We start from the raw sequence: 27,447 nt of genomic DNA, 5'->3' as shown, positions 1-27,447 counted from the left end.
TTATTATTGACTTTATGAATTAAACCTAGTTTACTTGTTTCAATTGGCGTCAACATATTTTTGAATACTATTAGCATAGAAATCAGGCCTGTTCTCAGGTTATTGAATGGTGTGTTGATTTCTGAAATAAATAGATATGCAGTGTGAAGGGTGAGCTGTCACTTTGGGAGAGCTTTGCTCATCTAAACTAAAAGGCACTTCTAATTGAAAACTGTAATAGAAGAAGGGGTAGGGGAACAGTGAAACCACTCAGTCCCTTTTAGGTTTCATGGGGTTATGATAGAAGATACAGGATGAGGAGGAGGAGGAAAATGGGTATATTATATATCAAAGTAAGCAATAGCATTAACTTAGGCTAAAATAACCATATCAAAATAGAGTGTTTTTATTACTTTTATTATAACTCATTTTCTCCTGTATTATTCTTCCTTTATGGAAGTCACCTGAGGAAATCTTGGCTTCCTGTGATTTCCCACTGAACACTGTTGTAACTCCAGCATTGAAACCAAGCCTACGCTCAATAATCCAGTGGCACATTAGGCCAGTTTTAGACTGATGGCCACTGAGAAGAATGCAGGTATTCCCATTTAGTTTAACAGGCTTTTTATAGATTTCTAGTGACCAAGCATTTCAGTGTTTTCCATAGTCTGTTAATGACATTTATGTCTTTCAAGAGAATCTTACATTCTCATCGAGGAATATTTGCAGAGCATGACTATAACATCCCATATCCAGAAAACAACAGCCAAGTTGTTTTCTCTGCTTTCCTAGCTGGACTTTTTCTTCAGCCAAATGAGAAAGTTCACTGAAGCCATTAAAGTAAGTTAAGATTGCAGATTAAAATAGTTTCTATTTTATCCTATTAAAGGAGCTACCCTCTATCCAGTGATGTGCTTCTTCCTTTTTTCCATTCCTGCCCTGTAAGGGTTAATAATTGAGGCCTGTCTATAGCTCATTTCTATAGTAACAGCAAGACTGAGACTTTTTTATGGGCACCTAATAATTAGAAAGTGCTAGAAGGTATAACAATATAATGAATCAAAACTGATAGACTTGTGGGTTTCCATAGAAACATGTATAATTATGATAATCGGTCCCTGGCGTACCCTCAGAATCGTATACATTCAGTTAAATGCAATAAACATTAGGCACTATTTAGTGAGCTGTGATGCAGATTAACAGTGTGAGATACAGGGAGGCTATGAATAAAATTGCTGTACAGTTTATCTCAAACTAATTTCCCAGATTGCTTTAATAGATGTGCTATGTGGATGTGAAGAATTGAAAGTGTATTTTTGTTAGTGGTAAAGCTAACAAAGATAATATTTCATGAAGTGTCTGACTGTTAATTTTGATGCAGATCAAAATGTACTGTGGCACGTTATTGCATGGGAGATCACTAAATCCACTGAGAAAATGACATGGTGGGGCTCAACTGAATTATTTATTTTTTGGATATGATATGGGGATGTTCGGGTTTCCTGTGCTCCCCTTGGCTTGCTGGCTTATTTCTTTCTTTGCTTGACTCTCATTTCAGAAATATGTTTGTTGGTGCTTCTGATCTAATTCTTACTCTATATTTCCAAAGCAAACAAATTTCTAATGACTTCGTATGCTACTGCTTAGCATTACAAGAATTGTGTTCTTAGTTTCCCACAGAATGTTGTTGATTTTTTTGTTTTGTTTTATTTATTTGATTTATGAGTAAAAAGGGATTTTTGATTATGTGTTAGCCATTTCAGGGCCATTTAGAACTGCTTGTAGCCATGCATTGGTTATAAAAATATTTAGATGCCAGAACTCCAAGGAAAAGCTATTTATAGAGAACAACAGGTACATTATATTTGAGAGAGAGCACTGATTGTGATGTAAGAACATGTCCTGTGGGTTAGAAGACTCATCTGAGCATTCCTGTGTGTGCCACAGAAACTGCAGAAACATTTAACTGTATTTAAATATTTCCTAATTCTCTTCTTTGAAGGCTCAAGTTTTACTTGAAGGATAAATTTGGCTTGATGTAGCTCCTTTGTAGAAGACAAGTTTTGCCCTAATGAGTACTCTGTTTAAAAACATTTATTTCAGAATGTGAGAAAATCTTTTGTGATGCAGCTGTTGAATATTAAGAACCCAGATATTCAGTTATCAGACATAATAACTTTAGGATTTAACTTGGTGCCCATATAAATATGTGTTTACCTTAAATGCACTCTGTTCCCTGTGAAAATTCAGGGAAAACCATTTTTCTTAAAAAATCTCTCCAGTTTCAAAATGAGTCAGTTTGGCCTCCTGTGTTTTTGGTTTTTTCACTGTTAATCTAGCTTGTGACTCAGTTACAATAGTGGCAATTGTTGTCTGTTGATTCAGTCCTGAAGACTTTGGTTTCCAGAAATCCCATGTGGTGACCAAGGATTCTGGGGCAGCTCACAAACTATTAAGTTCAAAACTCTTATTTTGAACATGAGGCTGCCTCTCTGTTAGTCTCCAAATTCCAGCCTCTGATCAAAAGAGCCTTTTATTGAAATGGTTTCCACATCTGGTTTCCCCTTTGCTTTACTGGTACTAAAATGCCAGAAGCTGACAGGGGTTCAGAAAGCTATTAGACAAATTCATGGAAGAAAATCTATCAAAGGCTACTAAACATAGAGATAACACCTCTGGGTCGGGATGTCCCTGAGCTGTGGATTTCTGGTGGCTGAAAGCACATACCCAGGGAGCATCACTGCGTGCTTTGCTCTTATATTCCTCCCTAGGCATTTGCTATTGGCCACTGTTAAACACAAGATACCTGGGTTAGATAAACCCTTCATCTAACCCAGAACAGCCGTTGTTACAGTCTCATGTAAAAAGACTTGACTGCTAACACTGATGTGATAAAACATTTTCAAAAGCTTTCTAGAAAGTATGATACCCAGTGTGCACTGTAAAACATTCTGTCATTTTGAAGCTGGAAAATCAGTTTTTTCCTTACTCTTGCAGCCTGTGTGGATGGCCACTGGCTGGGGGAAATGTCCTGGAAACTGAAATGTTGAAGTAACATGGGTATTTCTAGTTATCCCAGTCTATTTCCTTTGCTTTCTTCATACCATGATGAGTGATGCTTTTCTTTTAACACCTTCAGTAAAATAGAAAATAAATTAAGGCCTTACATATTTAGTTCAACCCATTTTTCAGAGAGGTGGTGTATATTATTGTAAATATTTTATAAACTGTACAGTGTCTTACTGCTCACTAACCTACCCATGCCCAAGAACCTCCCACATTCAAAAAGGAGCAGGAGTGCTTTGGCACAGCAGCCCAGGTAGGTAGGAATGCTATTCAAACCCTGCTCTTACTCTGTTGGAAGGACAATGCCAGGACAGAGCCACTTGACTCCCTGCCACTGGGACCTCCAAGGATACAGATTGCAACCTTCAGCATTGCTCATACATTGCCATTTTAATAAGGAGCTCAGGTAAGTTAATGTTGCTGGCTTGGGAAGGGGCTGGATGCTTTTGACCCATCTGGAAGAACAGGCTCTGCCAGTGATCCAAGAGATTCAGGTGTCAAACTCTGATCACATGTGCCACCGCAGATGTGGAAGGGAAATTAGGCACACAGAAAGCGACAAAGTGCTACAGGTTTCGCACAGTTGAGGGCAGCTGCTCATATTGCCTTCCTTTAACAAACCCGTTTTTCAAAGCCGCATCTCTGTTTTCTGTACTCTGTGTCTGTCCCATGAACTAGCTCATGCTGATGATGACTATTGAGCTCTTACTGCCTGTGTGCTGCTCAGGGCCTGCCCACAGACCCTGTGTCCTTCTAGAGAGCTGTGCAGAAAGGGCTTTTTGTCTGTGTGGAGGGTTACATCTGCTACTGAAGCCTAAATAATAAATAAGTCATCTTCATCATAACATTATCCCATGCAGCTTGCTGATCTTGCAGAGCTGCAGCCATGGTTGAACACACATTAAAAAGGAGGTTTTTTTTTTAGAATTTGGTCCATCAGAGCCTGCAAATGGGTGGAGGACCCTGTTTAATGATTAAGTCTGCTCCAGTGACTGGCCTCCAGCTGGCAGGCACAGCAATAACCCCTTCAGTTGTGTTTCTGCTTGTTCTGTGATAACGTAAAACAAAGGTCTCCTCTAGGGGGAAGTTTTCTGTCGCTTTCTGAATTAAATTTATTCTAGACCTCTCGTACACATTGGTTCTTGACTTTCACCTCCTGCCTGTTGCTAGATTTCTTTGTGCTGGCAAGCATCATGTTCCCCTGTGACTTCTTTTGTCATGGCAGAGTGAACTCTTTCTCACAGGCTCACTCAGACTGTTCATAGCCATATTTTCATCTTGCTTCTTTGTGAGTCAGAACTCCCTACAGCTCCACTTCTTGTTCTTCTTTCCCATCGTGCTGACATTGATGAATTTGCATGTGCATGCATTTCTAACCAGTTTATCGTATATGTATAGCTACTGACTAAAATTTTCATAATTTGTTAAATACAAAAAATTGGCTTTTCTCTGCTAAGTAAAAAAAAGTTCAACTCATTATTTAAATGAGGAGAACTTGATTAACAGGCAAATCAGGGTATGAATACATTATATTTCAATTTCTTTTTGTTAAATGTATTTATCTGTTCCTATTATTTTATTTATTATTTGCCTATGTTTACAAGTAGTTTCAAATACCTACAAATCTTAGAGCTGCAAAAAATTTCTTATCTAGCAAATTATGCATTTTTTTTCTCATAAAATTATAAAAAAAAGACTTTTTCAAGAAAAAGTTATTTTCACATAGATTTCACATTAGAGGTTAGTGGGAGATATTCTGAAATTTGTTTTTACTACATTTTGCTCAAGTGGAGATAATTGTGGAGATAAAAAGTGGAGATAATCTACCAGATTCAGGTTCTCTGGAAGTGCTTGGGATTTTGATTGCATATGACTGACCATATTGTCTCACTGCTGGTCTTAGCTTGAAAAATAAATTTTTAATTAATACAGTGACTGACTAACCTTAAAATTCCTTTTCTTGTGTTGGAAAATCTTAAGTTGTTTTCCCTTTCATTATAGTATAAGATCCCTCTTCAGAGTAAGAAAGGCTTTCATGCTGGCTGTGTAGTGACACTGTAAGTTTTGTATGTGGAAGAGAGAAAACATTAACAAATATCCTGTTCTTCCTGATTTAACCAAAACATTCAGGTAAAACAGGCTTAAATCTGATGTGTCCTACTTGAAGAAGGGTTCTTGCCTTCATCCCATAGGATATTAAATGGCCCATGCTTAGGCATTTATGTGCACTTCCTCCTTCTTCATTTTCTCTTTTATCCCATCCTTTTTCAGAAGGGAGAGCTCATATATAGTCTGATTCTAGCCCCAGAGTTTTAAAAGCTTTCTTGCTTTTATAAGTTTAACTCTGAGCTCAGCTAGGGAGGGCTTTACAGACCTGAAAGCTTAGCCAGGCCTGTGGGAGGCAGGTTGTGAGTGGACATTCTTGTGAATCCTAGGCAGCAAGGCCGCAATGAAATAACCATTCCCAAAATCACCAGCTTGAAAACCTCAAGGCATACCCACAGATTGGGAGATAAGTTTGTTTCTGATCAGAAAGCAGGTCTTTACGATTTCAAAATGTTCTGAATAGTAACCTGTAATGGGTGACATGCAGGAAATATTACAGAAGGAAGTGTGGGATGTACAAAAAGGGTGTCAGTAGCATTTTGCAAGAACTGTAACAATATGCAGGCTAAACATGCGAAAAGCAAATGGTATAACAGGGGGTCATGAGACTCTGAATGTGTGAGACTGGAATGGTAACACAGAGACACATCCAGATCTCTAAATAAGTGAAATTTCCCCCTTATATCCCCATTAAAGTGAAGAAATTACAATATTCTTGTATGAGTGTACAAAATCCTGTATACATGGACATATATGCAGAACCTATCCAATTTCCATCCTTTTTCACTGTTTGTAACTTTTGTTTTCTAAGACAAGATAGTGTAGTAAAAGACTGTTTTGCCTGTCTGCCACTCTAACAATATCTGGAGAATTTTAAAGAAAACAAATCTATCAAATGTTTTAAAAAATATAATTTACTTTTTCTTTTAGTCTCAAAAATTAGTTTCATCATGTTGCAAAAATTTCTTGTATCATGACAAAAGACAAATTTTTTTCATTCATGAAAGCCTCAAATTTACTAATTTTAAACTCTATTATTTAATTACCAATCGTATTTTAAAAATAGACATGAAGTTTTCCTAGTTCACACCCGAAGTTTTACTTATTGTATTCTAGGAAATATGTATAGGAAGAAACTTGCATAAAATTGCCAAGGTAAATTTCAGCATTGTATTAAATAAAACCATATAGTTGAATTGTAATTATTATAATAGCATAGTAAATATAGAGATAATAACTTGCAGCTATTATTCAATATGATTACTATAGTCTTACTATTATAGAACTGATTTACTATAGTTTTAATAAACCAAGAATAACTACAGTGGTTTCACTATAATAACTATAGATCAGTTGCAATTTTATGCTGAGATTTGGAGCTTTATTATTCAGTAATAGTTCTTTAGACAAAAATATAAAGAGAACAACCATTAAAAATAAAACTTAAAGTGTGGTTTAAAGTAAGTTTTTACTCTTTATTGTATTGCATAGTTATATAGAGCAAGAAAAAAGAATAAAAATTAATTTTATTTCCAATAAAAATGAAATAAATCTCTTGGTTTCCTTTTCTTTTGAAAATGTAGGACCAAAGATCTCTTCCCTATTTAAAAGTTAATTGAGTTCACCGTACCATCCTCTTACAGATACTAAATTCTCAAAATTTTATATAGAACATACATAGTACATAACTTATTCTTCTTATTTTTCCATAAAGAGTTCACTAGCTCAAATGGAAGCTTCTTGGGAAAGCGGTTTGTTTTCCAACTCATTTGCAAAATTCTGCTTATGTTTGTAGCTCCTTCTAAGCAACTTTTCATTCATAGGTCAGATGTTCACCCTCCCATTGGATCTTTGCCTTGTAATCCACTTCCAAGGGTGGTACTGGATAATGCCACATGGAGTTTTCCTCGTGTTATCCCACAGAAATGGTGACATAAATGGATAGCACTGATATTCATACAGAGCTTGGTTCTCTGTCCTCACATCAGGCTGCCACTCAGCTGGTGCTTCAGTGCCCATTTTCCTAACAAGAGTGAGAAGGAACCATCGTATCTCTGAACATTTACCTTTAGATCAGAGGTTACATGGGATCAGCTCTAGAGGAAGAACCCCTCTGCATCTTGAACACACACTGTCAGAGTTACAAATGTGGGTCCTTGTCTGCTGTGTTCCAAAAGCTACATTTACAGCAGTGTTCAGCAGCACAGTTAGGGAGATCACACTAGGGTCAATGTAGAATTTAGATGGCCTAGTTGTAAACTGGCCTGCTCTAGTGCTAAGCCTCTGCATAGCATTATTCCTCTGAATTTCCCCTACTTCCCAGGCTTTATCTTTAAAAACAACCCAGATCTCAACCTCACAAGTAGCTATTTCTCCCTTTATAAGTTATTAAAGGAAACTCTGGTACTAAAATAAATAATCTCATAATAAATGGCTAGAATTTTATACTAAGTGTTTATATGAATTGTATATGTTAGTCCTAGCTGTGCATAAAAAAAGACAATTGATATTTAAATGAGTGCCACAAAAGGCTATCAAGACATTTACCTAGAGATTGGCATTACTTATCATGCTCACTGTTGCAATTTTCACCTTTCTGCTGTGTAATCACTGACACTTTCCTCACAATCACGTCAACAATTTATTAACATAGCCATTAGCAAAAAGAAAGAGAGGGGAGGCCTTCAACCTCTGGTTATTTTAAGACTACACCATGCTTCCAAGCACTAGTTAATAGTTACAAGTGTAACGTAAAGTTAATGGCCATATTCTTGTATTGCTGAATTTGAATGTACACAGCTCAAACTATCAAAGCAGTTTCAGCTGCAGAACATTTTGCTCAGTGTAGTGTTTGGCAATCTGTACATTCAGTGTAAACATCCCCAAAGCTAGCACCCCTCCTGTGTGTGTGAATTTGTGTGTGACCCACTCACTGCTGTTTCTTCAAATACTAAGTAAAATATGGAATAATGCTAAGGCTCTTGTCTTCTTGAGAACTTCACCAGACTTCAGTAAAGACTTTAGTTTTTTGGCAGGGAAGGTGTGCTTCTGTAGTGGTTACCTCATGTCCAGGGGACACATTGTACAGATACTTTCAATGTATAAATGCATTAGTATAAATTGTATAAATTCCTAGAAAGGAATCTTCCTAGAAATGAATGCTTAGCTTAGGAACAGACCTGGTCCCAGCTCACAAATTTTGTTTTCCTGAGCAGCAGGTGATAACATTACACAGCTGGTCAATGGTCCTTTTACACAACAAATGGAGTTTTACCAAGGTTTAGTGACTTGTCTTAGCTACCTCAATAGCTAAAGGAAAAAGCAGGTACCTCCAAAGCATGATTCATCTTACTGCTCTTGGAAGCTAATCTTAGGATGCACAGACTAATGTGAAGTGGAATTGATCCAGGCCAAAGAGGAAAAGATAAAGGAAATGAAATTAACACCAAATAAATTCAAGAAATTAAACTAATTACAAGCAATATGGTAATGATGAAGCTTTTTAATTATTCATTTCTTTTCACCAAATGTTTTGCATGTTATATAGATTATGCAAAGACACCATTGAACTTAGCATCTATCTGTAGATCTTGGCTGGAGTGCTCTGAGACCCTTTGAAAGAGACTTAAAACAGTTAAAAACTTCTTTGATTCTTGATATGGACATATATACTATCTACTTCTATATTTAATATTTAATTCAACATACAGAACAACACAAAATGAAGTATCTTCACTGTTGTTATACCTCAGCTAAGAAGAGTCATCACCTAATGTTAAATCTTAAATCTCATCTTGGTCAATGGAGCTTCAGAGAAGGAGAAAATAATGAAATTTGCTAAGAAAATTCTTCAAAGCTACCTTTCCATATCACTTCAGCCAAAGAGTAGCTGCAAGGTCCAGGAATCTGTCTGAAAACTAGAATGGTCATAAGCAGAACAAAAGAGAAATTTAAATGAAAGGGAGAGGAAGAGATTAATAAAGCCAAAGAAGAATGTTAGAGTATGCAGCAGATTATAGGGGTTTTTTAATTGTCCTTTTTACCTTCTCTGCTCAACCAGATCAGACTGATAGAGAAGATTTAACCTTAGAATTATGAAATTCAAGTATTAACTCTATTTGAAAGTTTGAAATTAATATCTTCTTGAGGTTTACATATCTCTGTTTAATAAAGAACAAAGTTTGAGCATACAATATCTGTCTGGAAAAGGAGAACCTGAATTGGCCTTTTGGGAAATGACATCATTCACTTCACTGATTGTTATGCCAATTCTGTTTCAAGGTACTAAATCCCTGAGTACTCAGAGACCAGCATAAAACTATTAAATTGAAATAACTCTTCAGAACCTTCTAAGTTCAGCTAGTTTATTCATTCTGGATTTAACACAGAGTTTTTTTCTCACACTAAATTTATGGAAATATTGTGTTCTTGCTAAATAGAAAGCAACGATTATTGAAATTTTTCTCAACCTTCTTCTGCTGCATAAATAGACTTTAATAATTTAATTTCTCTTTTCTAAAGAGACAGTCTGTTTTGGAATGTGAGCTGGATTTCATTTTGATTATCTATTTCTACAGCAATACAAGTCCATGATCAAGCTGAAATCCTACTTGGCAAAATATTTAGTTAAAATGGTTAAGTTAGTTTAAATGTGACCATTTTACATAAAGATAGTGCATGCAATTGCAAAGTCAAGTTTGGCTCATAGATACATTTTTATTCATGACTACATGCAGGAAAAAAAAACCAACAAAATAACACATGGTTCAAGAAGAATTTGTAGCACCAACAGAATGTTTCACCTTACATATATTCCGTATAACCCAGATTTTAATACAATTTTAATTTTTAATATATTTTTCAGCTATGTCTGCACCTTTCCTGATAAAATCAAATAAAATAATTATTTCTTTCTTTACAGCTGAATAACTTTTATTCACTAATAAATATAACCCCTGCTAATTGAATTTTCTTGCTAAATTTGAGTTAGAATCCCAACATTAAGAACACAGAGGTGGTATAAGAAAAAGACAAAGACATAAGAGTGAAAATTAAAGAGACAAAGTGCCAGGAAAATAATTTGGAAATAGTTGGCAGAGAAAAGCACCTTCTTTATTGATTCCTATTGCATCCAGGGACACAGAAATGGGAAAATATTCTTTGTTAAAGAAAAGAAGAATTCCAGAAAGGAAATAGCTACATTTATAAACAGTTTCTTCTTTGACTATGAAAAAGTTACAAATTCTTGAATGTGAGCTAAGTGATTATTTCAGAAAGAATAAAACCAAAAATGAAAGCTGTGTGATCATACCTCTGGCATGTAAAGATGGAAGAAATAATAAGGATGCCCTTAGGAATAAAAATGGTCAGAAGAAACTAAAAGAGTATCTGAAGCAGAATTCAGAGAAAAGGAAACAAATCCAGAGCTGTTTCAGATCCTTACTAAATTGTTTGGAGGTGACCATTAAGTTTTACTGGAGATCTGTGAGAGGGAAAGATGTTATTTTTCAAACAAGAATAAGTATTTCTTAATTAACACATTAACCACCCCACCAAAAAAACAAAAAAAAACCAAACCAAAACAAAAAAAAACATTAAAAAAAAATTCCAAACCCTTCCCTCCAAAAATGCAGTAAGGTATAAGAAAAGAAGAAAACAGAACCTAAAAACCTGAGTTCTGTAAAATAAATGTGTATCAACTACTTATACAGGTAGAGAAAAAATATGAGAGAAAATTTGTAAAAAAAGAGGTTTTCATTCCTTTTATTTTTAAATAAGGAAGGTAACTTTTAAAGAAGGAAGGTGTACTCCACACAAAGTCTAGAATATTTTTTATCAAATAAGAACACAGACAGGGGAAGAAAGATGGCATGGCCTGTAAATGGTGGGATCATACATGTTGAGCAAACAGAACCATGCATTCATAGGAAAGAGCTTGGAGCAAAGACCCAATTTATAAGCCCCAGCTCCAGAGGAAACACAGAGACATAGTCTTAGAAAAGCTGCCTCTCACAGCTTTGAGGAACCAGAGGTGTAGATGTTATGAGTAGAGTTTCAGAAACAAAGAACTTTTCTCAGAAGCACTTTGGAATAAGCTTTCTCTGGGTAGCTGAAACAAAACAACAAAAGAACTTAAAAAAGGATAAGACAAGCCACAAAGATATTACAGTAGGGATAAATATGATTTAATTTTTTGATGGAAGATTAACTGTCAGTAAAATATAACTATATCTCATTTGTAAGTATTTTTTCTTGTTTGCAGTGGGTCTTAGCTAGAAACAGTATTTTTATATTTAGAATCAGTTCTTAAACAAGGATATGAGGTTATAAATTTACTTTCACCATTGCCTGAAATTTCACCTTTAAGCTGAAGCAACTCATACAGACCATCAGCCTGTACCATCCAAGCTGATGCAAAAATTCCTGTGTGCTTAAGTGGTAACAGCTTGTTTTCATATGCCAGCAAATAAGTGCCTTTACCAAATGTTACCATCCTACAAGGAAGCTGCTGTAGGATGGATTTAATGTTTTTAATGCATGGATTAAAAACATAGTTTTTATGACTTTCAAGACATGTTTCAGTCTCCCAGTTGTGAAGTTCTGCGACTTGCTGTCTCTCTTTGCAGACAGTAGTTTACATCTGCAGTTTAAGCTCTCTGTCAGGATCCAACAGAGGTCAGCTCAGTGTTTAAAAGTGTCCAGGCATCTCTCCTCCTTTCCCCTGTGAAGCTGGAGCCACAGTTTACTGTGCAGTAAGTATTTCCTGCAGGATCCTTCCATAGGAAAAGAAAAACAGATTCTGGCTTTGTGGTTCAAGAAGAATAAAACTCCAGCTAATTCAGTAGTTTACATGCATTACTTTGTCCTGTGCTTCCAACATGTAATTAACTCAGACAACAGAAAATTCAAAACACAACAAGCCAAATCAACACAAGCTATTTACAGCAGCACCACAAGAAAATTCTGCTGAAGTTGGATCCTATGAACTGACATTGATACTGACATTCCAGTAGAAGAGGCTTTCACTCATGAATTCTCTTCATACAGAGATAAGGAGATATCAGGCAAAGGATACAATCCATTGTAGATTCTATGTGTATCCTGTTTTCTTTTGACTTCTTTCTTTTCAGAGAAATAGAGATATTTTCCTAATTATATCCCCTTTTCAGAACACTAATACAGAATTTAAAGACTGCTCTGGAAAGTGGGTTTTTTGAGGGGGAAGGAGGCAGAAATATTTTGCATGCCCTGAGGATTTAGGATGAAATACTAAATGCTAGTTTATGTTTGTTGCAGGTAAGTAATAACTGAAACTTCTCACCAGCAAAGGCTATTTAGTAACTCATGCAAAGTACACTCATACTTCAATTACACATTTTAAGACAGACAAATTTTTGACCTTTGTAACTGACACAGAAGAGAAATCTCACATGAGAGAGGGCCAAGCCTGAATATGTGCAGAAGCAGAGCTGCTCTCCTGTCATCCCCATTGCTTAACCTCTTGCTTAGCTCCAATAGACTCTTACTGGAACTAGGCACTTGATCATTGTGGGGGTGCCTGTCCTGCCACTCTCTTCACCATGTGCAATTGTATCAACAATTCCAACTGTGAGTTAACCAAGAGTAGGCACTGTACAAACTTAAAGGTAAGTGAGAAGGTATTTCTCGTGTAAAGCAAATTAATTAAGCGCATTAATAAAAACAATTAAGAATAATTAGGAAAACTAGTAAAACAGTGATTAATTAAGCATTTTAAGAATAATAGCTTGGAGAGATGGGCAGAGAAGAAACTTCTGATATTCAACAAAGCTAAATTCAGGATCCCACACCTGGGGAAGAACAACCCCATGCACCAGCACAGGCTGGGGCTGACCTGCTGGAAAGCAGCTCTGCAGAGAAGGACCTGGGGGTCCTGGGGGACAACATCTGTCCATGAGCCAGCAGTGCTCTGGTGGCCAAGGCGATCAATGTTGTCCTGGGCTGCATTGGGAAGAACATTGCCCGTGGGTCAATGATTACCTTGTCCCTCTACTCAGCGCTGGTGAGTCCACATCTGTGTCCAGCTCTGGGCTCTGCAATGCAGTAGAGACTTGGAGCTCTGGGAGCAGGTCTAGCAGAGAGCTACAAAGTTGATCAAGGGACTGGGGCATCTTTCTTATGAGGAAAGGCTGAGGGGGCTGGGCCTGTTCAGCCTCAAGAAGAGACAAATGAGAAGGGACCTCATTAATGTGTATAAATACCTCAAGGGAGAGTGCCAAGAGATCCAGGGTCCCCTTGGTGGTGCCAAGCAATAGGACAAGAGGCAAGGGGAAGAAACCAAGGCATGGGAAGTTCCACCTAAACATGAGGAAGAATTTCCCTACTGTGCACTGGAACAGATTGTCCAGAAAGGTGGTGGAGTCTCCCTCTGCAGATATTTAAGAGCCATCTGGATACAATCCTATGCCATGTGCTCTGGGAAGACCCTGCCTGAGCAGGGAGGTTGGACCAGATGACCCACTGTGGACCCTTCCAATCTGACCCATTCTGTGATTATGTAAATACAGAACAAAAATAAAATCAGAATATACTGAAAAGACAAAGAAACAGTCTTTTTGACATTGAACAGGACTTTTTGACACCTGCTATTTTAATAGCAGTAATTAAAAGTTACTGCAAAGTAAATATTTCTCAGGAAAACCACTTCTAAATAAAATTTCTATACTATGTGGAAACCAAAGCACTATTATTTTTCCTTATGAAACTGAATAAACAACAAGAGATGGAATCCACAGAAGAAAATTGGTAATGACTTTAACAAAGCCTACTTAATAAATTAATTTTATCTGAAGAGAAGTATTTGAATTAATGGTTTGGGATACACACTAAAGATTGAGTCCTTGCAGGCTTGATTTTCTATGTTAAAGAAACCAAAAAACCAAAAGATTCATGCTAACAAGATCAGTCTTATTCCAGAAGCAGTTGCATTAGTTTACATTTGTTGTGTAGCACTTATAAGACTCACAGAATTTTGATATATGACAATTGTGCCTAAAGGAGGAAAGTCTAACAAAGTGAAAAGTACTTGAGTGGAGGAGGAGGCAAGTGATAATGAGTACAGCAAAAGTCAGAGCACAAGAATTATTGTCATTATTGTAGTCCAGAATTAGAAATGTTTTACACTGTGAATTGGAAATCAGTTCCATTATCTGACTAATATCTTGTGTGATTCCACTAAAACTCAATCCTGCTAACATTAAAAAAAAATAAATATAAAAGGTGTTGCCAAAAGAGGAAAAATATTTTAAAGTATTAAGAAACTGATTCTGTGTAGTACAAATTAGTTAGCACTCTCATTCATTAATTCAGAATATGTTGGAAAACACAGAGTTCAAAAAGGAAAAATGGAAATATGTGATTTTAGTGCAATTGCTAATTGGCCAGAAAGGCAAAAATTACTAGAGAAAAACTTAAATGCTGGACCCAAAGGCTAGCAGCCCTGCCTGTTTACAAAGCACTTTGAAGGTCTTCTATTGTCTTTCATGATTTTGAATTAGACCAGTGTCAAGACAAGGTCAAAACTACATTTTTTTTAATCTGGAATTGATAATTTGAAGCATTTGGCTTCCACAATTACATTAAGTTTTTCCATAATGAAAAAAAAAAGGGTTAAGAAAAGATTTTCATCTGAGCTTTCCTAAGGTTTAAGTTCTTTTTCCTGTTTGAAACTTTATTTAAACATATGGCTAATCTCTTACACTGGGTGTATGATGCGGCAGATCTCTGTGAAAAAATATTGCACTCATAAATAAGGCCAGGAACAACAATTTTCAAAACCAGCAACGAGAACTAGAGATCCACCATAAGGCATTAGCTCTGCAAATTGTGTTTTCAGTAGCAGGCAGACCCACAGCAATAGATGAGGTATTCCTCTGACACTGAAAGTCGGATGCATGGACACACCTGCAGATCTGCTGTTCTGTGTAACTTTTTAATCTGACTCTCTTTGCTCAGTTACCAAAGCAGTTAGCATTCAGCAGAACCTTTTGAAACTGATAAGAACACAATGCACTTTGTGCATAAAGTCACTTGTTTAGAAATTTTCAGCAGGATTCAAATTGTATGCCTTTGACTAAGAGGTTTGTCTCTTGCTCTGCATATGCTCACTGTCTGGTTCATCTCTGCCCAATTTCTGCTGCTGCCTTTAGGTTTTAAAATATTATTATAGTTATTTCTTGCTTTCCATCCCTTTGTTTTCTGCTCTTTCCCTTTTTTCTTGCCATATAGCTCCCTATGTCTCCTTTGTTTAGAAAATCAAGTAGCCACTTAAGTTCAGCAGTGCTTCATGCTTCAGTGAGTTTCTAAAAGAAAAATAATTCCTGAAGGGAATTTTCTTACTAAGTCTTTTGTTTTCAACCTTCTTGGTACCTAATGGTGTGATTAAGAATTCCTAATTTTGTTCTTTCTCAGTGCAATTAGTTTATACTTTTTTCCTCTGGTAATTTTATTTTCTGCCTTGCTGCAGTCCAATTTTGCTCTCCAGTATTTCTGTGTACCGTGGGATACCCAAACTTCAGATTCTTCACCCTCTTTCCTGGAAGACTGTGCCTGATATGATGCCAGACTCTCAGCATCTAGCACTGTCTTATGCAGTTGTGATTTTAGCTTTGATTTGTAATATGTTTGTCTGGGGATACATCTCTACATCTTGGTTGAACTCATCATTGTGCATGAACATTGAATTCAGGGATATTTTTTTTTTATTATTTTTCAGCAATTTACAATTTTTTCTTGTGTCAGGGTGCCTCAGTTTCTTATTGATTGGAGGATAACTCTTTCCTTTTTGTTTTTTGTTTAAAACTCACAATTTTGTTTTTACCATTAAAAAATTGTGTTTGCCATTTATAAGTCCTGGAACTTAAAAGTTCTCAGTCTTCCTGTACTGAACTGCAGTACTTCTCATTATTTACTCATTTTCTCAAATCAATATAATCTTCAAATATTGAAGGGGGGAAACATAGTAAGTGCTTGCTAGCTCTTGTTTGTGTTTTTAAACAGAAACAGGAAGAGTTGTCAGTACAGCTGCACAAAGACATAATGAAAGAGTAATCAAAGTACAGATAATTGCCTCCTTCTGGCCACATATGCACCCATGCTGCACAAAATATGTGTTTCAGGGCACAGTGGGGCGCAGTCTCAATATCTGACTCAATGCCCAGGAGCAGTAAGTGTATTCTACATGACTCAGAAGCACATTTTACCAGCCTGTAGAGTTCCTATGATAATACAGGTCCAGATAATATCAAAGTGATTTATGGGTTTCATGTAACAAACCCATGACATTCCCGTGGGACAGTGCACACAAAGCCAGATTCTCATTTGATGCCACTCAGTAGGGCTCCCATGAAGTCAAGTGTATTTTGGGGAATACAAAACACTAGCATTCTCTGCTCTGCTAACAGACCTGGCTTTCATTACCAAATATCAAATTCTGCAGGGTGTATATGTTTTTTTGCAAGCTTGTATAGTCTGTCTGAATGAGAGGTGCTGCATGACCAGTAAACTACACAGTTGTGAACTTCTAAATATATAACACCCCCAGTGCTGATCTCCTTCATTTCCATGTAGCACTGAGATAACTATGTTAGCCTGGTGTATAATAACACCTGCAGAAAGTATGTAACAGCCAGTCAAAGCCATTTTGTGCAATATGTTCTCAATTCCACACAGTATTGCATAATTAAATACAAATATAATTTCCCAGTCAGCAGCATATATTTTAGACTCCTTAGGCATCACTGATTCTTTAAAAATGCACTACAAAGGTTATTTGACCCACTCAAAAGAATACAAGACAACATAATTACACTCTCAGGAATAATAATATCTTGGTAATATTAGAGGAACTGCTGAAAAGTAAGATAAACCACAGAAAACTACAAAATGGTAAAAAAGACTTTGCAGACGTTCTTACCACATTCAAGTCAGCATGCGTAATTAATGTTTCAAGTGGATTCCCAAGAAGAAAATAGAAATAATTTCACCTTCCTTGTTTTTTGCCTTTTTTTTTTTTTCATGTGTGTGAAAATAAATGAGGAGGTGTTTATTTTAAGATTTCTGTATCTTAGCTGTGATTTTCTGATTGTGTTCCATTCCCTTTATCTGTTAGGTCATGGATAAACCATTATAAGAGCAAAGCAGTAGAGTTGGTCAAGATGTACAGCTACAGAGAGGTGACTCCTTTATGTAACTTTATCTCATAACCTATAAATTTAGCCTTTGTGGATCAAAACCAGAGTATACAGACCTAAACATCTTCTATTGCTTTCAAAAAGTCTTTGACACAAACCTTTAATCAGACAGCTCATTTGTTTTGATAGAAAGTGACTGACATTTTACAGAGGATTTCAAAATTTAGAAATCTGATTTCTTTTAACTAGGATAAATACAGTAGATACCTAATTCTCTCAAAGCAAAACAAAAATAATAATGACAATTTCAGGTTGTTTCAGAGTCTTGTTTCAGTTTTTGAAAACTTCTATTGTAACACATTTCATATAGTACAGAATAAGAACCTTCAAACTGCAAATTGTTTCAAAAGGAAAACATGCATTTAGCTTAAACATAAGTTCTTTTTCTTTACAGTGTTTTTCTAATGGTCAGCTCTGAAGAATGGTAATAATTGTTGGCAGTGTGTAATTTTAGAAGACATGATGCTCAAACTCTGGAATGCTGTGATTCAAGAAAGTAAATTTCATTGCTCTTTTTCTTATTACCATCCATTTTGTGTATCTTAAAAGACATAAAAAGTAGTATTTGCATGTCTAGAAACAAATATATTATTTTTAAACTAGAACTTCTTCAATATTAAAAAGTAAAGCTTTTTCCATTACCAGGACTAGGTGAGTTTCTGGAGCAGTGCCTAGAAGAAGCACAGCTGAGAAGAGCTTTCCCCATTTCTAACTTGCCTTAAGGTCAACAGCCATCTGGTCTGACTCACACTGCTCCCCTCTCTTTCACATTTAGGCTGAGCCATTTGGCCACTTGTGCTCCTGAATAAAACGGAGAGATGAATTATAGAAAATCTGGATGATGTTCCTAATAACCATTTTAGTATTCTAATTACTAAACAAATATGCTCCTGCCATGTTAAATGTCGTAAAGTTACCAACAAGCTCATGAAAGCATCGTGGCAAAGGAAGAATTGCTTCACTTTCAGAATGAGACAGCTCTGCAAAATGCTAAACTTGGGTTTCAAATACAAGTTACACATATACCTTAACAAGACCTGCTGATATACGCAGGTTCATGAAGCCTGTGTGTCTTCTTCCATTTTTAGTGTACAGATAAATATATAACATGTATTTTAACTATTTCCTTCCATGAACATGCAAAATGTGTGCTACATATTCTACACTACACAGAGAAAACTTGTACTTATGCTAATCTTTCTACTTTGTTGGCAGAATAAATTTTGAGACCTCTGAAGTATTTCTTCCTAGAAAAGACATGTAGCATTCATAATATCACAATGATGAAGCAAAGTATACATTGTATACCCTATGATGTGTATAAATGTATTTTTCTGAAGTTGGTTTCCAATTTACTAGACACAGCCTTGTGCAGTGATGTGCAATGCTCTCCAGAGGAAAGAAATCCTTGCTACGGAGAGCATGGTACATCGCAGTGCAGAGTTGTCTTCAAGGGCTGTTTTGTTCATCTCATGTCTATTCTCCGACTTCTCTATGTGGCTTTCATCAAGGTATTTTCTATTTTCAGAAAATTGCTTCTGAGGAATGAAAGTGAAAAACGTTTCTTAAGTCTGTTTTGGCCCCATATTTTGGGGGGTGGGGGTTGTTTACCCACTTTACCCACTTTGCTGGTAATTTTTGCTGACTTTCTGCTTTGTCTTCCTCTTGCCTTGCTACTTTCCCTTACTTATGTGTGGTTGGTGGCTAAGAAAGAAGACAGGATGCAGAATGAGTAACAGCTTCAGATTTCTGAAAGCAGTGCCCAGGCCCTCTGACCAACTTCTGCATGACTTCAACCAACCAACCTACCCTTTACCTCATGCAGTTGAAACACAGAGTCTTGCTGCAGGACATGGAGTGAAGGAGCCAGTTGAGTTTGTAAGCAATATAATGGAAGCAGGTGATGGAACCTGATGAGTCACTTGGATGTGCTATAGGTCCAGGTGAATCCACCCAGCTGGATCAATGCACAGATGCAGCTAAACTGCTTCACATCCCCCATGTAACCTGAACATCTAAAACCACTGTCCTCTGGGGGCAGCTGTGTCTCAGGTTAGCAAATTGAAAAATCAGGTCCTTCTTCAGGTGAAGAAAATTTGTGAAATACTTAGACATTATGATAACAGAGCTGTTGTAAATACTTAAAATGCTTTTGTGAAATGTGATTAATTTCATTTTGACAGAGAGGCAGAAGTGAGCTAGAGACAAGCATTGAATTTTCACACCCCTTGAGGATGTTTGTATGTAAAAAGCTGAAGTCCACAGCATATTTAAATTCTTTGGGTTTTGAGAGTTCTTTATATCAGATTAATCAATGGTGAATGATGAGCAGAAATGTGAGATTAGCTATTAGGCTACATATATTTTTGCATATATAAACACACAGTAAACATATCAATTCGGATGTATGTTCTTTCATCTTTGTTATCCCTCGAGGACATTACAGTTATGTAGAGTTATGTAGAGTTATCTAGATCAAGTGAAAAAGTGAAAAAGAGTGGAAAAGAAACTGTTTTGCTTCTTTAGTGAACAGAAAATAAACCGGGATTTTTCTAAATATTGGACACCATGAAGTCAGGAGGAATCAAATCAATTGCACAAAATCTGTGTCTGTATGATTCAGCATTCAGTGGATGCAAATGTAACAACCACTGTTCAAGGGTATGCAAATTTAGATTCCCAACTAAGCTTGCTAAGGGAACACCTTTTCTTTGCTTCTTAGATGTTTAAAAAGTGTAATGATTTTTAAAAGAAGCTGTCGCTTGTAAATGGTAAATCTTCAACTAAAAACAGTTTCACTGTTTCTGATAGCTTCTGAGATTTATAGGCAGTAAATGAAAATCACCCCTTTTCAGATTCATTGCTATTTTCATAGCAAATTATTTTCATGAAGCTATTTGAAAGAAAATTGAAAATCTGCAGCATATTCTGTAGTTTTGTGAGATATCCAAATGTTGCATTTTGTATTTTCATGACTTTTTTCCTTTGTGTCAGTAGGGACAATTTCTCTCACATGCTTAATCTCAATCTTCTAAACAGAAGGCAGATAATTTATCTAAAAGGCTAAAAAGTCTTTGATTAATAACCATGGGAATTGCAGGTATTAAAATCACCCCCAAGTGACCCCATATTGTTCCACGAATCCATTAGAAACTTATTCTGAATTACAAAGAAAAATTAATTAAAAAGTATAAGGAATACAGAGCTCAAATAAAGTATGTTCCCCTGAGTTCCCATGAAGATCTATATGCATGCAAAATGTCATAAAATCAGATTTAATTTACAGTATAATTTTATTCTTTAACAACAAGAGGAATACAAGAACAGCAATTTTTGTATTTTTTTATTACTATTGAGTCCTTCATAACAAGCCTACCCATTACAATGACTCTTGCATTAATGCCAGAGAAAGAGGGATTAGAGAGAACAGACAAATATACTTTGGATAGCTGGAATTGTAGCAATGGGAGAATCCCATCTGGTTTGGTTGAATAGAATAGTAATCTGTAATGTTCTTGTCTTGACTTCAGTGGAAGAGCAAAACTTTAAATGAGTTGTAAGGAGCTTTACAAAGAAATTTTGCAGTTTCTACTTATGTATATTTTATCCTAATTTAATAAGTATTTTGCTTATACTTGTTTTTCCCAGCATGTTCACTTTTCTAAGTAGGTCATGACCATTCAAATTTTTTTAGGTGTTTGGAAAACAAGCTAGGTGCCAAAAATGGACTTGTGCTCTTCATCTCCTGTACCTCACACTTCAGTGTTACAGAGGTGTGGCTCTCAGCCCTGCTCATTTTCAGGAGTGTGTAATCTAAATACTTACCATGTTTCCTATGGGCTTTACAGGGCTTGCTTAGGGTCTTGTAAAAAATTGCAGACTAAGTGTGATGTCTAATTTGTAAGCCTCTTTGAAAATCCTGGACAGACACCCATGAGTTAAATCACTTCATTTTGTGAGCTTCTGTGATGGTCTTACTGGGGAAAGAGCTTGTTTAAATCCACCCTGCTGGGGCATTTCTAAGTGTGAGTCTTTCGGCGCTGTCCTGCACAGAAGGTGGCATCTTGATTCTTGGTCATTAAAGCCTAAATATGGTTAAAGCTACCCAAATCCTAAAGAGCACTAGTGAATAATTAGCTTGAACACTAAGAGCAAAAAATGTGTCTGTTATTTGCAGACATGTCAGAAATGCAAATACAAAGCAGCTGAAAGAATACTGCCTCCACATTTCTGGTGTAGTGTGAGAAGCATTTTGCAATCACAGGAGAGTTGAGGTTAGAAAGAGTTGAGGTCTCTTTAGTGGAACCCCTTGTCACATTGAAGTCAGCTACAGTGGCTTGCTCAGGTTTATGTCCACTTAGGTTTTGGATATCTCCAAGTATGAAGACTCCACATCCTCTCTGGGTAACCAGTGCCTGTGTTTGACCACCCCCACAGTAAAATAGTTTTCTTTATATGTTTCAGGGAGATTTCCTTGTATTTCAATTTGTGTTCATTGCCTTTTGTCCTGTCACAGAGCACTCATGCGAAGAATCTTTCTGACTCTTCTTTGTTCCCTCCCATCAGATATTTATGTATGCTGATAAGACTCCCTGCACAGTCTCTTCTCCATGCTGGCCACAGTTCTCTCATTCTCTCGTTGTATGTAAGATACAGCAGCCCCTTACTAAGTTTTGTGTGTTTCACTGTATTCTTCTTTTTCCAGTGTCACTTTTGCACAGTAGACAGCAGTGACTAAAGAGGAAGAACCACATGCCTCCATCAGCTGGCATTCCTCTGCCTAATGCAGCCCAGGATACCTCCCACCTTCTTAGTGGCAAGGGTGCAGTGCTATTCACGTCCTGCCTGGTGTCCATCAGGACCCCAGGGCCTTCTCTGCCAAACTGCTCTCCTTGGAGGTGTCCCCCCAGCCTGTGCTGGTGCTGGGGTTGTTCCTCCCCATGGTAGAGCTTTGCACTCCTCCTCACTGAACAGCACAAGATTCTCATCACCCCACTTCTCCAGTTGTTGAGGTCCCTCTGGACTGCAGCATGACATCTGGTATATCAGCCACTCCTCCTAGTTCTGTGTTGTCTGAAAACTTGCTGAAGGTTCACTCTGTGTCAGTGACTAGGTCATTAATGAAGATCTTGCAGCTCTGGACCCATTATCCACATCTGGAGTACATGACTGTGCTGTGTTGTGGATCAGAGGCCCAATAAACAGATATTTGTGCGTTGTACTATGGCTGAAGACCAAGCAAGTATGCAAAGGTTAAGAATTACTGGCTGAATTCAACAATTTAGTGCCTGCAAAGCTTAAAGATTATAAACACATATAGTAACAGCCTGTGTTATTTTTTTTTTTTTTGTCAGGGCTGTCATTTATGTTCTGAAAAAGAAACAGTACTTTGGAAGCATGCTAATTCAGAAAACATAAGCATACAAAATTTGTCAAAACAGGTGCTATTTATATAAGCAAGGATTGTGAATTCATTCTCTTTTTTCTTTTTTTTTACCAGACTGCTCTGAACCCAGAGCAAATTTATTTTCATTCCTTCTGGTGCATGTTATAATTCCTATCTGGATCTGTTGGAACCATGGCTAGAGTTATACAGCATGATTCTTTCATCCTTATCCTGAAAATTAATTTGAAGATGCAGCCCCATTAAGCTAGACTAAACTGCTTGCAGAGTAAGATGTTAATCAGCAGAAGCCAGAATGCCAGAATCTGGGTCATTCTTAATAATTTAGGATTAGACTGTGTGGCCTGTGTGAGTCAACAGCACAACAGTACCATCCCAGAAAAAGGAGGTTTGTGTGCCTGAATGAACTTTCTCCTTGCTGCTGTAGTCAGCAATTCTTTCTGGACATCTTGCTCCAGACACATACTGCTGGCTGGCTCTAGCAGAATAAAAAATGGAGGAAAGACTGCAAATTTTATCCAGACTACAACCATTTGCTTTCTCCTTCCTCCCATCCCTGACCCCAGAAATAAAAGTAGTAGTTGCAAAAGTCCCTTTAACTTGGAGCCGTATCCTGAATGCCCCCAGGATATGACACTCTGAGAGGCAGCAAGGCTTCCAACACTCAGGTGTGAGAAGTATCAGAAATGTGGCATGTCCTGGAGTCAACTTCAGTGCAAATAAATGGCTGAAAAATCCAGATGTACCTCAGTTATTGAGCTGGTGACATGCTGGATGTCATTTATGCTGAAGTCCATCAGAATATACAGTCCACATTTCTGACATCCAGGAAGGCACAGGATGTAACACTTGCATTCTGCTCACCATTACTTGCAGAAGGTTTTGTAAGGAGCCCTCATCAGTTCCAGTGAAGGAAATTCTTTCTTTAATGTCCTCAGTGTCAACCCATGGCAGTGTTTGATTGTGGTAACAATCCAGAACGGACCTTGGATGGCACTATATCCCGGAAATCTAGATGTGTGACACCGTCCTCAACAACACCTTGTGATCTGTGCTCTATTCCAAATTGATTGACTCATTTTATGTTATTTAGAATAGTCCAGTAAGGAGCAGGGAATGAATGTGAACAACACACAAATCAGCCATACTTCCTCTTTTTTCACCTTGGCATCAAGGGACAATTAAATTACTCAATCTAACCTAGCTATTAGGACTGAGAAGCTCTGTGTGGTAGAAGGAGGCAAACAAAGTTAAAACTCCATGCATGACCTCCCCTATATTCTACCCTGTCTCTTTTTTTTTTTCCTTCTGTGAGAAATATTTGTCTGAAAAATGCAAATCAAACTCAGCTTTCGGACAATCAGGTGTATCAGACATTTGATGATCTCAGACACGTAGGAACTGGGAAATGCTTCTGGGGCAGCTCCTCCTTTTAAGAACTGCAGGCTCCAGAAAATTGTGAAAGGACATGAATGAGGACAAGGACAAGGACAAGGACAAGGACAAGGACAAGGACAAGGACAAGGACAAGGACAAAGACAAGGACAAGGACAAGGAAAGAGAAAAAGGAAAGGGAAAAGGAAAGTGGGAAGTTCCACATTTTGATGATTGAACGTCAAACTGATAAAAACCAAATGTTTACTCAAGACAGAATAGATAGCAGCTGCCTGGAGCATTTTGCTTGGGTTTTCTAGGAGCTAAAAATAATGTTGTGGTTTTTTTAACACCAAGTTAACTACAAAGCACAAACCCAGAACTGTTTCAACCTCTTTGTACGTGCTCCCTCCTTACTTTCACAGGTACAACATCCCTCTTCAGATTAATTTTTAGCTACTTGCAGGCTTGGTTCTTGAATAGACTCTGTTTCTTGTTCTCCTAGGCATGTTTCTCAGGAAACTTTGGAGTTGTTTGTGTTTCTGCAGCACCACAGCCCATTACCTGGCCCCTGAACAGGGAGTAAGGACAGGCAGCATTCTGAGCCAAAAAAAAAAAATAATTCTAATAGAATAAAGCCCAGGGCTTCAATGCACAGAACAAAAAGCTTTCCCTAACTCAAAATACAGTCCTATCTTCTGTATAAAGTCCATTCCTCTGTAGTCAATTCGTATCATATAACAATCAGTTGAGTGTTTCTCATGTATATCAAATTCAGCTTTTAGAGAACCTTGCTCAGATGACTCTGAACAATAGTTATTTACTGGATATGCCTTGGCAGCTTCCCTCCAAATCAGCAGAAAGAAACGGTTGCTCTCTTTTCTCAGTATGGGCACCACTGTGCTTCAGTACCACATAGTCATTTTCCCTACTTATTTTATATTGCTTTTGAATGAGTCCGTGAATCCAGAACCTTCTACCCTTATTTCTTTCTGCAGCATCAGCGTTTTAATCTATTGCACTGACAGTAATATATTGGCTTTCATTCCAGGATCCTGATTGTGGAAACCCCAGATGTATGAATGAGGACAGTCACCTTGAGAAGTATCCCTGAAGTCTGGCAAGGAGAAGCTGCACAATCTGTGCTGTACCACAGCGGCTGAAGGTTTTGGCTGCCATCCTCTGCAGGGAAACGAAGGCACAGAGATGCTGAAGGACACATCCCAGTTTTATAATTTCCTACGTGCTGGAAGTAGGACAGGTAAGGACTCCTTCTAAAATGGGTTCACTTTTAGCACTGATCTGTTTGAATCCTCCACAGTTTTCATCCTCAACCTCTCATAAATCCTTTATGTAGGACCTTGCCTTAGGAGACAAAGACATTATATCTGAAAGCAACTGAATCCAGGCTGGTGACTGGCAACCCTTTTGAAGCAGTAAAAGCTTTCAGTTCAGTATCAGCTAGAAACAACTTGCAAACTTTAACTGCAAGGTAACTGCGATATTCAATACTCAAGTATTGACTAGGGTGGAATCATCCTACCGTGGGAGCTGCACAATTTGAAACTCCTCTTCTTAGAAAATACCTGTTCTAGCTCTAAAAACAGGTATCATTATGCCCCAGGAAATTATTTTTGAAGAAGATCCATTCTGTCTACATTGCTGTCTGGCCATGGGGAATTGAAAGGTCTGTGAACAGGTAGCAAAGGATTTGACTTTGAATGGGAGGCAGGACTTTCACACACACCCCTGTGTCTGAGGTTGTCTGTCCATTGATGGAAGGTGTCTGGTTGAATGGGGGCTATGGATGAAGATGAAGATGCAGGTGGCACTGATAAGTCCACAGGGAGACCATCTCCCACGTCTGGCTTTTTATGATACCTTTTTAGAATCAAGGTGCTTCAAGTGGAAGGCACCTAAATAATCTCTCTGGGTTTTCCTAAAATGTATTAAACTTAGGAAAAACAAGAAATGTGCTTGTAAACAAAGCAGCTGGACAAACTTATTTCATTTTTCAAAAATAAACATACAGCTGTAGCCTTATGCTGCTATGGAAATGGGAAGGACTTGTCTTTTCTCTCTGATTTTGCTTTTCCTTATGCTTCACTGATTTCAATAATACAGTGAAAAGAAAAAATGGCTTTACATGTGTCTGCTATATGGTGCTGGCTGGCTGTGACTTACACACGAACAGGCAGCATTAAAAATGATCATGGGCAGGGCAAAATTTAGTATTGCCTTGAGCTTTTGCAAGATGCAGGTTTTACAACTGTTTGATTCACTCAGACAATTACCAAATGTTTTGGTAAACTGTGTATCATGTCTGTACATGAAAAATGACCAGGCATAAAAGAAAGAGGGGAATGAATTACATATAAAAGAGACTGAGTTGCTGCTGTGGAATTTTCCAACGCAGCATGAAAATCCTATTAGGATATTTATAGGAGCTGAAACAATACAACTTGGAGAGTTTTCCACTGGGCAAAACAGTCATTAGCCTTGATTCCTCTTTTTCATGTACTTAACTTTGAGCAATCCCATTTCTGTTTTCAAAGGAGGTATTTTAACTTGAAATGTGTGAGCAGAAAGACTTGCATAACAAGGATATATATAGTTTTTTAGGGGCTAGAGGTTTTTGGGGAATTTTTGTTTGTCTAGATTATTTTTTGTCACTGTTATTTTGTTTTGTGTTTCTAATGTACTTAGTGCTTTGCTGACTTAGAAACTAATTCCAGAGACTAACAAAACTGAATAGCCTTGTTCAATGAACCAGACTAGCATAAACTCATTTCACACAAGAAAGAGTAGAAGATTGTATGGTATATGTGGATCCCTAGATCTTTGTTTAAATATACTCTATGCAAATCACAGAATTTGACTTCCTAAATTTGAACTCATGCTAGATGATTGGACAAAGAAATTTGTTTTGTTTTGTGTTAATCCAAAGACAATTTTTGAAGCTGTCAGCATTTAATGACAAGTTTTACTCTGGTAAGAGGTTCTGAAAAGTTAAATACAACCAACAAAGTAAACAACTAATTTTTTATTACTTTATTTTATTTTTAATGGAGAACATTCTATGCAAGTTGACATTATGAGAAAGAAATATTTGACCATAAGTTTTAGTCAGTCGTTGAAAATTTTCCCTACTTATTGTTCTCTTATTTACATGTGAATTCTGATATTACATTTACTTCTACTGCTTTTGAGAAGCAGTTATACAATCTAATAGACAATTCAAGAGTTTGTATTTTCCTCCCATGCAATTAAATGTTTTCAGAACTGCAA

At 37.1% G+C, this 27,447-nt stretch overlaps 1 long non-coding RNA gene across 2 annotated transcripts in view; it reads left to right on the top strand.

Moving 5' to 3' along the window:
• The window catches only part of LOC147655427 (uncharacterized), a 127,237-nt gene that overhangs the window by 76,023 nt on the left and 23,767 nt on the right, over positions 1 to 27,447 (top strand). For both annotated transcript variants that reach the window (XR_015286191.1, XR_015286190.1), the window contains exon 2: positions 25,211 to 25,420. This is a non-coding gene — a long non-coding RNA (uncharacterized LOC147655427). The remainder of the gene's footprint in view (positions 1 to 25,210; positions 25,421 to 27,447) is intronic.

This window comes from Cyanistes caeruleus, chromosome 1 (assembly GCF_971803275.1).
Source record: "Cyanistes caeruleus chromosome 1, bCyaCae1.hap1.1, whole genome shotgun sequence".
Classification (NCBI taxonomy): Eukaryota; Metazoa; Chordata; class Aves; order Passeriformes; family Paridae; genus Cyanistes; species Cyanistes caeruleus.
Note: the sequence above shows the minus strand (reverse complement) of the source record. Positions and strands in the feature narration are given on the sequence as shown.